Source organism: Macadamia integrifolia, chromosome 1 (assembly GCF_013358625.1).
Source record: "Macadamia integrifolia cultivar HAES 741 chromosome 1, SCU_Mint_v3, whole genome shotgun sequence".
NCBI lineage: Eukaryota > Viridiplantae > Streptophyta > Magnoliopsida > Proteales > Proteaceae > Macadamia > Macadamia integrifolia.
Window position 1 is genome coordinate 8,332,311 of NC_056557.1, and position 8,971 is coordinate 8,341,281.

An 8,971-nucleotide genomic window follows, 5' to 3' on the forward strand; every position below is an offset into this window, starting at 1 on the left:
ATGGCTTAGATTCAAACCCTAACCAGGTGAATGAATCAAACCTAGAAAAAAGTTTGCCGCGATAATGACTCAAACCCAGCAAAAAACCTTGACGTATTAGCGACAACTTCGTGAGTAGGGAGAGAGGGAGAAACCGATCAACTTAGGGTAACCTTCACGAGAGAGAGACAATTAATCCCCTTCGGCTACAGGTAAAACCCCATCGTAAGCTTCGACCTTGACTGGGAGCAACAGAAGAAACCACTGCTAGGGTTTCTCCTTCGTGAGCAGCAAGAGATGTGAGAGACAGAAAGATGGATGAGAGAGAGAGAGAGTCGTGCGAGAGAGGGCAACCAGCCGGAGGTTTTGATTCAAACAGAAACCAGTCCGGTTTGATTCATTTATATGGATCGGTTCGCTAACCTTAGACCATTTTTTAGAGCTTCAACCAACAAAAATCTTGACCATTGGTTTAAAGGAGGACACGTATCCTCTTCTACAGGTAGCAAAACAAAGAAAAACACGATTTCGAAAGACAGGATTTTTATCAGCATTATCAAATGTTTTTTTTTCCCATTTATATTCTAAAATGGAATCTAGAACAGAAAAGATCATCTCAGTATTCTGAAGTCGATGTCATTGACGTCACAAGAAACAATAGGAGTCAAAACAATTATTTTCTTTTCTGATTGGAGGATATTCCTATCTAACGGTTTATACAGACCAGATGATTCTCAATTCCATATCTGTGGAGCATTTTCCTTAACTTCTGGACCGTACATAGGGAATCCAAAATCTTGAACGTTGTCTTGAGCATTTTCCATTTTTGACTTACTGGAGCATCTTCTTTTCTACCTCAAATGACAAAACTACCCTTCTTTTTTTCCCTGTCTTCCTCTTCCCTTCCCTCCGCCACAGATCCTCTGCTAGTAAGGATGTGAATTTGAAATCAAAGCCGTTTACAGAAATCGAACCAAGTCATTTACACCAAAACCACAAAATCGTTTAGTAAATGGTTTGGTTTTGGTTTTAAGTTTAAGATCGGGTTAGCTAAATGGGTCGGTTCGATTTTAATCGTTTAATCCATCGATTTCAAACCGAATTGATACTGTGAAAACTGGACTATTTACACCGTCAAAACCGACCGTTTAACCCGCATAGCGATTTAATAAAATAAGGGGTTAACTAATGTGTTTTTAGTGCCTCATGCTCTTTAACTTTAGAAAACTAACGATAAGTTGTGTCCATTAGTAGCTTTGTTTGTTTTTCACTTTCTCCATGTCATATTTTATTTTGCTTAGTTGTTTGGTTAGTTTAACAAATTAGAATGGGTTTAATTTAGGGAAGAATTAAGCACCATAGAGGTTGTCCAATAGTCTATTCAATAATTTACTCCTATTATATAGTTATGTAGTTAAATCCTTGCTTGTTCAATGTCTCGTTTAATTTGATAACAAAAACAAATTTCAGTAAGCATACAAATAAACTAGCAAACCAATTGCTAACTGTTTAAAAATTGTATGGATTAAACCACAATCAAAACCGTTTGAAATCGTGAAACCGAAACCGTTTATCATACGGTTTCGATTTTAGAAACTGCAATCTTTTAGTAAATGGTTCAGTTTTGGTTTCAGCCAAATAAATGTGAATCGAACCGTACATATACAGCGAAACCGAACCAATTAACACCCTTAGGTGCCACTGCATATCTGCACATTGCCACATGCACCAGTGTGATTGCGTAAAAATTCTACCCAAAAGAAAAAAAAAAAGTATCATTGTGTAAAATTGAGAGGGTTTCAATTTTGGGTTAGTGCTCCGGATCCTTTCACCTAGCGGCGCAAGTTTGGCCTAACCAACCGAACCCGCCCTAAGCTCGAATAGGGCTTATTGATCGGTAAGAAATCGCAAAAGACCAACCCTTAGTTGGCAATGAAGCCTGATCTATACTAATCGGTAAAAAGACCAACCATGGGCTGGCCATCCTCAGTTGGCACAAAGCAAAAACCCGACCTCTATCGCTCGGTAAAACACAAAGCAAGGACACAAGCAAACACACTGCACGTGAGAGAAGTCCATTCATTCAAAGAGAATCTACAAAAGCAAAAAAGAAAAGAAGAAGAAGAAACATATACACTAGCGTTCAAGCCTCGATTGTTTCGACCTCTAGCTCGACAGTGTTGATGACCCTACCTGAGTCCATCGACACCTGGAAAATCCATTCATTCTGAGCCGTAGAGTAGGGCAAATGTTCATGGAAGCAATATTTGGCTCATACCAATTATTGTCAATCGACAACCCCTCGAACCAAGAAGCAAAAAAGAATCGGGTTTTCCATCCCTTGACAGTGGAAGGATTCTCTTCCACAACTCTAATTCTCAAGCGTTGGCTCAATACCAGCCCCATCGACTGTCGAGCAAATTCAGATGAAAACAAGCTAAAAATAGGAAAAAGGACTTCGAGAGGTCAAGGCCATCAATAAGGGCGCAAAACCCAAGTAAATTGCACCAACCATTCGACTGAAGCTGAGAAAGACTAATAACAAAGTTTACAAAAACCTCCCGAACGAGTGGATGAATCAGGATGCGGAGTCCAGCCCTAAGAACTCCTCATGCAAATACACCTTTGTACACCGATGATGTACAAGCAAATTCACCTTCCAGCAGAACTCGCAGAACCACCGAGTCATGCACATTGTAGCGAAATCGGAAGTCCAGCTCTAAGAACTCCTCATGCAAATACACCTTGTACGCAAATGATGTAGAAGCAAATTCACCTTCTCGCAGAACTCGCAGAACCACCAAGTCAATCACATTGTAGCAAAATCGGACCCTAGCGAGGTCCTCTTCCTTTAGACAGCAACGATAGTTTAGTGCTCCAAGCCTTGAGCCAGTGGAAGAGGAAGTAGGGCCTGTCCCCAAAGGCACCATAGACGGAGTTAACGCAGTACTGAGACCCACTATCCTCTCAAGAGATACCCAATGCTGCAGGAACGAAGGACACAAGAGTCACCCTATCGGAAGCAGAGACTGCCCTAACTTCAACCCCTGGGTCCTGGTTAAAGGCCGACAATGGCAGAAGCAAAGAAAAGGCCAAAGAAAAAGAAAGGAAGAACAGGGAAATAAGAAACTTACTATAAAACAAGTAAATCCCCAATGAAATGAGAGACTGCGGTGGCAACAACGACAACGACAACCCCAGAGAAGGGAGCCCGAGGAAATCACGGACAACAGAAAAAGAAGGCAATGAAGCAGCAAGTTCTCGAAGTAGCAAAAGGAAAAGAAATGCAGTGTACAGGGTTGAAAGTGACCTCACATAGAAAGGAAGAGTGTGTAAAGGGTTTTTGGGGAAGATAAATCGGGGCCAGAAGTGAAGGGTCAAAGGAAAAATTTAAACAAAGGGGGAGGTATTCACGAAACAAGAGGGGTAAGAGAGGGAAAAGAGCACACGTGTGGGAGAGAAATCAATGTCATTAGGGCATCACAACGAGTCTAGTGAATCTTCACGTAAGTGAAGTAGGGGATGACTTCAAGGATGCTGGTACATTGACATCTGTTAAGAATTTGACGGATTGGTAACTCCCTGTTATTCTCAATTTTAAATATTCTAAAGATTTTTATAAATAAATAAAGAAAAAATGATCCCAACAAAAATGGAAGGTAATTGAATGTATTCCACCCTTTCCTTTGTTTTCTTCTATTTGTTAACGATAACAGATTTGTTTATTTGCAATTACCATTAAATTCTCATCCTGTAAGAACAAATTAAAAACAATATATTAAAAAAATTAAAACGATCTAGATATTTTTCCATTAGATTTCTGCAATTTTTTCTTGCTGTAAATAAAAAGTACCTCTTACATGTTAAAGGAAGAATGAATTAAAAAAAGGAGGTCCGTTACCAATCCGTCAAGTGCTTAACAGGTGTCTGATTCTCAGATTCACCGGACCTCCATCACAACAGACCCAAGAGCGAAGATTGAGGATCCTTTTCAGAACCCAATCGGTGGAGAAGGGTAAAAAACGAAAGAGAGAAAAGAAGAAAGGAGAAGAAAAGGTGGAAGGAAAAGAGTTAGACGCAGAGACTTGTGAGTTTTGTTATCTGGTGACTTTAGCACAATTAAACTTCACACAGAAGACACGTTATGAAAAATGAGCACGGGGATGACAAATTCAGATATTGCACGAGGAGAAGAAATCAAACTCCAGGCTAATGAAGCATTTATAGGTAAATTATTGTTTTATGCTTGTACCTACGCATTTCTTGGGTGAAATTATATTTGTGAATCTGGAGTGCCGATACTTGAAGCTTGCTTAACTGGACAAAGTGTTCATCTCTGGCAATTTTACTCGAATTCAGTATCACGATCCACCGATAGTGGTACTAAGTCCTGTGCTGAATCATTGCTTTCATTTCTCCCACCTGAAAACCAATCTCTTTTCTAATTGACTTGTAGCAAAATTATTAGGAAAAGGAAAGGGGAAACAAAAGTCGTGAATGGATCAGGTTCATGTAGGAGAATGTTCTTGTACGTCTCTGGTCCGTGGATTTAGAATCTATTAAATGAAGAGAGAAAAAAATGATTTTAAATCCATGGACCAAGGTTATTCTCATACATTCTTGTACGTGAACTTGATCCGCCCTCACAAAAATCTATGAGTGAAATTCTGTTGATGTTTGAGGGCTTACATTACTTCACTGGGTACACTATATGTCCTCAAGAGTAGTCAAATGAATTGGGTTCTTGTGTATATATATCGCTCTGTCTTAGAGGAAACCTAACTTGAGGGAGACTGAAGAAACAACAATCCCCCATGAACACTCCAATAAGTACTCTTCGTTCACTTCTGCTTCTGCCTCTGCTTCTTTCCTTTCTCTTCTACATGATGCAAGAAATGCTTTTTGGGGAATATATATGATTTCCCATCTGTACACGACTATTGTTAAGTTTGTCTCGAATTCTTGATCCGTTTTGAAGATTGACCCGTTCTGACATTTTGGTGGCAACTCGAATGGGAAGTTTTCTGAGATCTGTGATGGAAGCAAAGGGGTTGAGCTAATCCCCTGCGGTATGGTTCGACTGGATTGACCGTGACCCAATGGATCGACCCGCTGCTTAGTATATAATGTACTGTTGTCTAATTGAGAAAGTCATTGTATTTTGAGGGTTTTTTGAGCTAGGGTTTGAGGATGAGTTTTCTCGCTGTTATTTAGGTGTAATCTCTCTTTTGCATAGTAAAACATCTTCTTTTTTGCCCAAGGACGTAGCCTACCACTTCAGCGTGTGAACCTCGTTAAATATCTGTGTTGTGCGGATCTATTGTCTATTTATTTTCGTATTCCTTGGTGTTTGCTCTAATAACTATGTATGAAAATCACTACCTAACTAGAAATAAAAAAAGCAAGGAAGCTACAGAATTCTGTAGGAATGCAGTAGTTGCTTGTTTCTAAAGGAATATCTTATCCATTAAATGAAGAAAAAAATATAGTTTCTTCTCTCTCAATAAACAATGTTTAGTGAGATTGCTAACTTCATTACATCACAGCCTCACCTTCTCCTTCTTCAACCCTCACCCCCTCTTGAGTTAAAAAAACCATGGATACTTAAAGTTCTTGGAGGACATTGGACATGATCATAAAGATCCACTTAGAACTTTTGGTCAAGAAACTGTTGTCTTCGTACAACTGTGCACTGAGATGTTGCTACTTCAACTTCTAAATCGTTTATTTTCTTTCTTTTTCATTTTTTCTCTATTAGATTAACTAGTAATAAATATTTTGTGCAATTTTCTGTATGGGTATGCCATCGTAAATCCTTTGTGGCATACACACTTCCTTAATACAGATTCAGAGACATGGATCCTGAACACCCACCCCAACCTTAGGGGGTGTTTGGTTCACATTATTGCAAAGCATTCTCAACTTAGAATGAGAACGTCGTTTGGAACACCTTTAAGTTAGAATGCATTCTTGATTTTAGAATGCGAATTGTGTTTGGTATAATATTTATATTCTCATTCTTAAAAATCCATTCTTCGCCTATTTGGCCTATTACTATTATTGTTATTATTATTTTTTTTTAATTCTTAACCCATTATTTTTTTTTTAAATTCCATTTTACTTGTCACTGCTTCTTCTCTACTCTTCAATTGTTCGACCCAACTCAATACCCTATGTGAAAATGGGGTTTGAATCTTAGGATTTAGCAATAGACAACAATATTCAAGAGCTTTATATTTTATCACGTAGGAAAACACATTTGGATTGAAAACCATATTAAATGTCAATGAGTAAATGGATCTCCATCTCAACAAAGCCTATAGTATATATGTATATATATATATATATATATATTTAACATAAAAAAGAAAATTCATTGAAAAACTACAAGGAGGAGGGTCGGGAAGTTAGAAGTTGATTACAGATCTATTCAGTTAGTAGCTAACTGATGCGCCACTACCATTTGATCACGACATTGTTTCATCAGATTAAAAACTACAAAACATCTACTCAAATATTTCAAATCCAACAAAAAAAAAAAAAATCTCTTATGGTCAGGTACTTTATCCTCCTTAAACATATTCACCACCTTCGCATAGTTAGTCTAGACGACGATGCCTATGTCTCCTAATCGCCGTGCTTGCAACAAATTCGACAAATTATATTTAAATTCATAAAAGTACAAAAAATAAACAAGTCACAAATACATGGGTCCCCATCAACCTGTTGCATCTTGTTCCATTATATTAGCAATATTTTGTCTAAGTTATCCCCAAGCACGTTGTTGCTGCGTAGTAACTAAGGATGGAAAGTTGGAACCCTCTGTATTTTCCTCATTATCATGCTTATTATCAATGATACTAAAGCATTCACAATCGTACTTATCAAATAACCAATCATTTGCTTGTTGTTTCCTGATAAAATTGTTTACTAATGTTTAACACATTAATAAACAAAGTGCAGCTAGCTAAAATGAAGCTCTCAATTCTTAATAGTAGTGAGATCCGGGCAATCTCATCCGCTAGCTGAAGCAATGACCATGACCAGATTCAAGGTAAAACCAAACTGATTCGTAACTCTGAACTAACCTCACACTTGTATACCTTTATAATGCACTATAAGGGATTACAGTTGAAGGAATCACAGTTCTTCACTTCAGCTCCCTCACATACTCCAACGACGAAACCCTAAAACATTTAAATGAAAATCATGTTATTCCCCTTTTCCAACACTTTCAACCAAATGGAGTGATTGATTTGCACAGCATAGGAATCAAGGTGATGAGAGAGAGAGAGAGAGAGAGACTCTAACCTTGAAGCAGAAATCCGTTGAATCGTTTTGAAGGAATCACAACTTCTTCGCTATATCTCTTTAAGCTCCTAGGTTCTTTGCTGAATCTCGCTAAATCTCCCAAAGCTCAGAGGTTCTTCTTGCTGAAGTAACCTCAGCTCACAGGTTCTGGCTACCGAGGGTTATGTCGGGTTCGTCGGGGCTTTTGGAATGCGTTTTTCCCTCTTTGCCACAAAACACAGAAGGGGTCATTTTGAGCATTCGAGAATAGGTCGCGTTCTCTAATACATTCCAGAGTCCAAGAACGAGAATTGATACCAAACGCCATTTTTATCACCTCAGAACGTATTCCAGGCCTGGAATGCATTCCAAGAATGCAAACCAGACACATCCTTAGATTGGAGGTCCATCCTCGATCTTTCTTCTGCTGAAAGGCTTGGGCTTTGGAGTTTATGAATTGCTGCTCGAAGAAGAGAAGGAGCAGACCATGGTACCAATCTCAAACATGATACTGAAAACAACTCTCGTTTTTGGATTTGAAGATTGGGGAAAGGGAGAGTTACAGAAGAAGATAGGAAAGAAATTTCGTTTCATCAATTGTGGCTCAGGAGCGTAATGTCATAAGAAGCAAAACAATTTGATTGGGAAAAGGCTTTTTTTTTTTTTTAATTAGAAACAAAAAGAAGCATATTAAGGGTTAATACTTATACTTGAGTTTCTACAGTGGCTAAAGATAATAAGTGTTGCATGGCTGGGCTACTATTAACATTCTTACAACAAAAAGTAATGCCTTTTGATAAGTTCTTGATTTCCGAGAAGGTGGTAATACGTATAAATGGCCATGTACGTCCATCAGGTTTCGGAAGAAGATTTAAGAGCTTCTTTTCTGAGAACCAAACCCCTCTCAGCCTCCATTCTTTATCGGCCGCCATTCGCATGCCTCCATCAGGGTTCATGTTGGGGAAAGTAACTTGTACTTTATGTCGAATTTGTTTGCATCTATTCCCCCTTAACCCCACCCCCACCCCCACCCCCACCCCCAATTGTGTCTGGCACCGGGTTTCTTAGGAGTTATTAGTAAAAATCAAAACCAACTGGACCGATCAAATAAGATTGATCGGAATAGAAAACCAAATCCAATAAACAAAAACAAGAAAAAAAATGGTAAACACATAAAAACATTTTTCATTAATTTCTTTATATGCATTCCTTTTGAGGTAATATTGGGGAGAAAGAATATCTATATTTGATCAGAAAAAAATCCAGTGCTATATTTTGTAAAAAGTTTATAAAGTTATTTTTTGTCTTATATTATTTCTTAATATTTGGTATTGAAAAATGGCTACAAAATGTTTTTGGTATTGAATATCTACTTTTTATGGGAATAAATGGTTATTATATATTCCTACTAGAGAAATGATTTTTATATATCTAATGAGTTTTTTTCTAATTATATATTTAATTGGATTAAAGATATGACAAGTTAATTATATTAAGTGTAAATCCCTTTTATCTTCTACCTATTCCCTCTCTTTAAGTAGCAACCCAGGAATTGGAAACTATCCAAGAGATGACCACATGGCAAATAGGAATTAGGAATCTCAATTACACACAAACAAGACAATCCACCAAATGGGTTGATTATTTGAGAAAAAGGGAGAGACGGAGTTATGCACACTATACCCTAGCCTCCCCCCCCCCC

General features: G+C 38.0%; 1 long non-coding RNA gene across 2 annotated transcripts in view; it reads left to right on the forward strand.

The window, feature by feature from the left end:
- LOC122075867 overlaps positions 1 to 4,400 on the forward strand; it is a 6,992-nt gene extending 2,592 nt beyond the window's left edge. Inside the window, exon 2 of one of the 2 annotated variants that reach the window (XR_006139370.1) lies at positions 3,903 to 4,400. This is a non-coding gene — a long non-coding RNA (uncharacterized LOC122075867). The remainder of the gene's footprint in view (positions 1 to 3,902) is intronic. The other variant, XR_006139371.1, reaches the window with a different exon arrangement.
- The last annotated feature ends 4,571 nt before the right edge of the window (positions 4,401 to 8,971 follow it).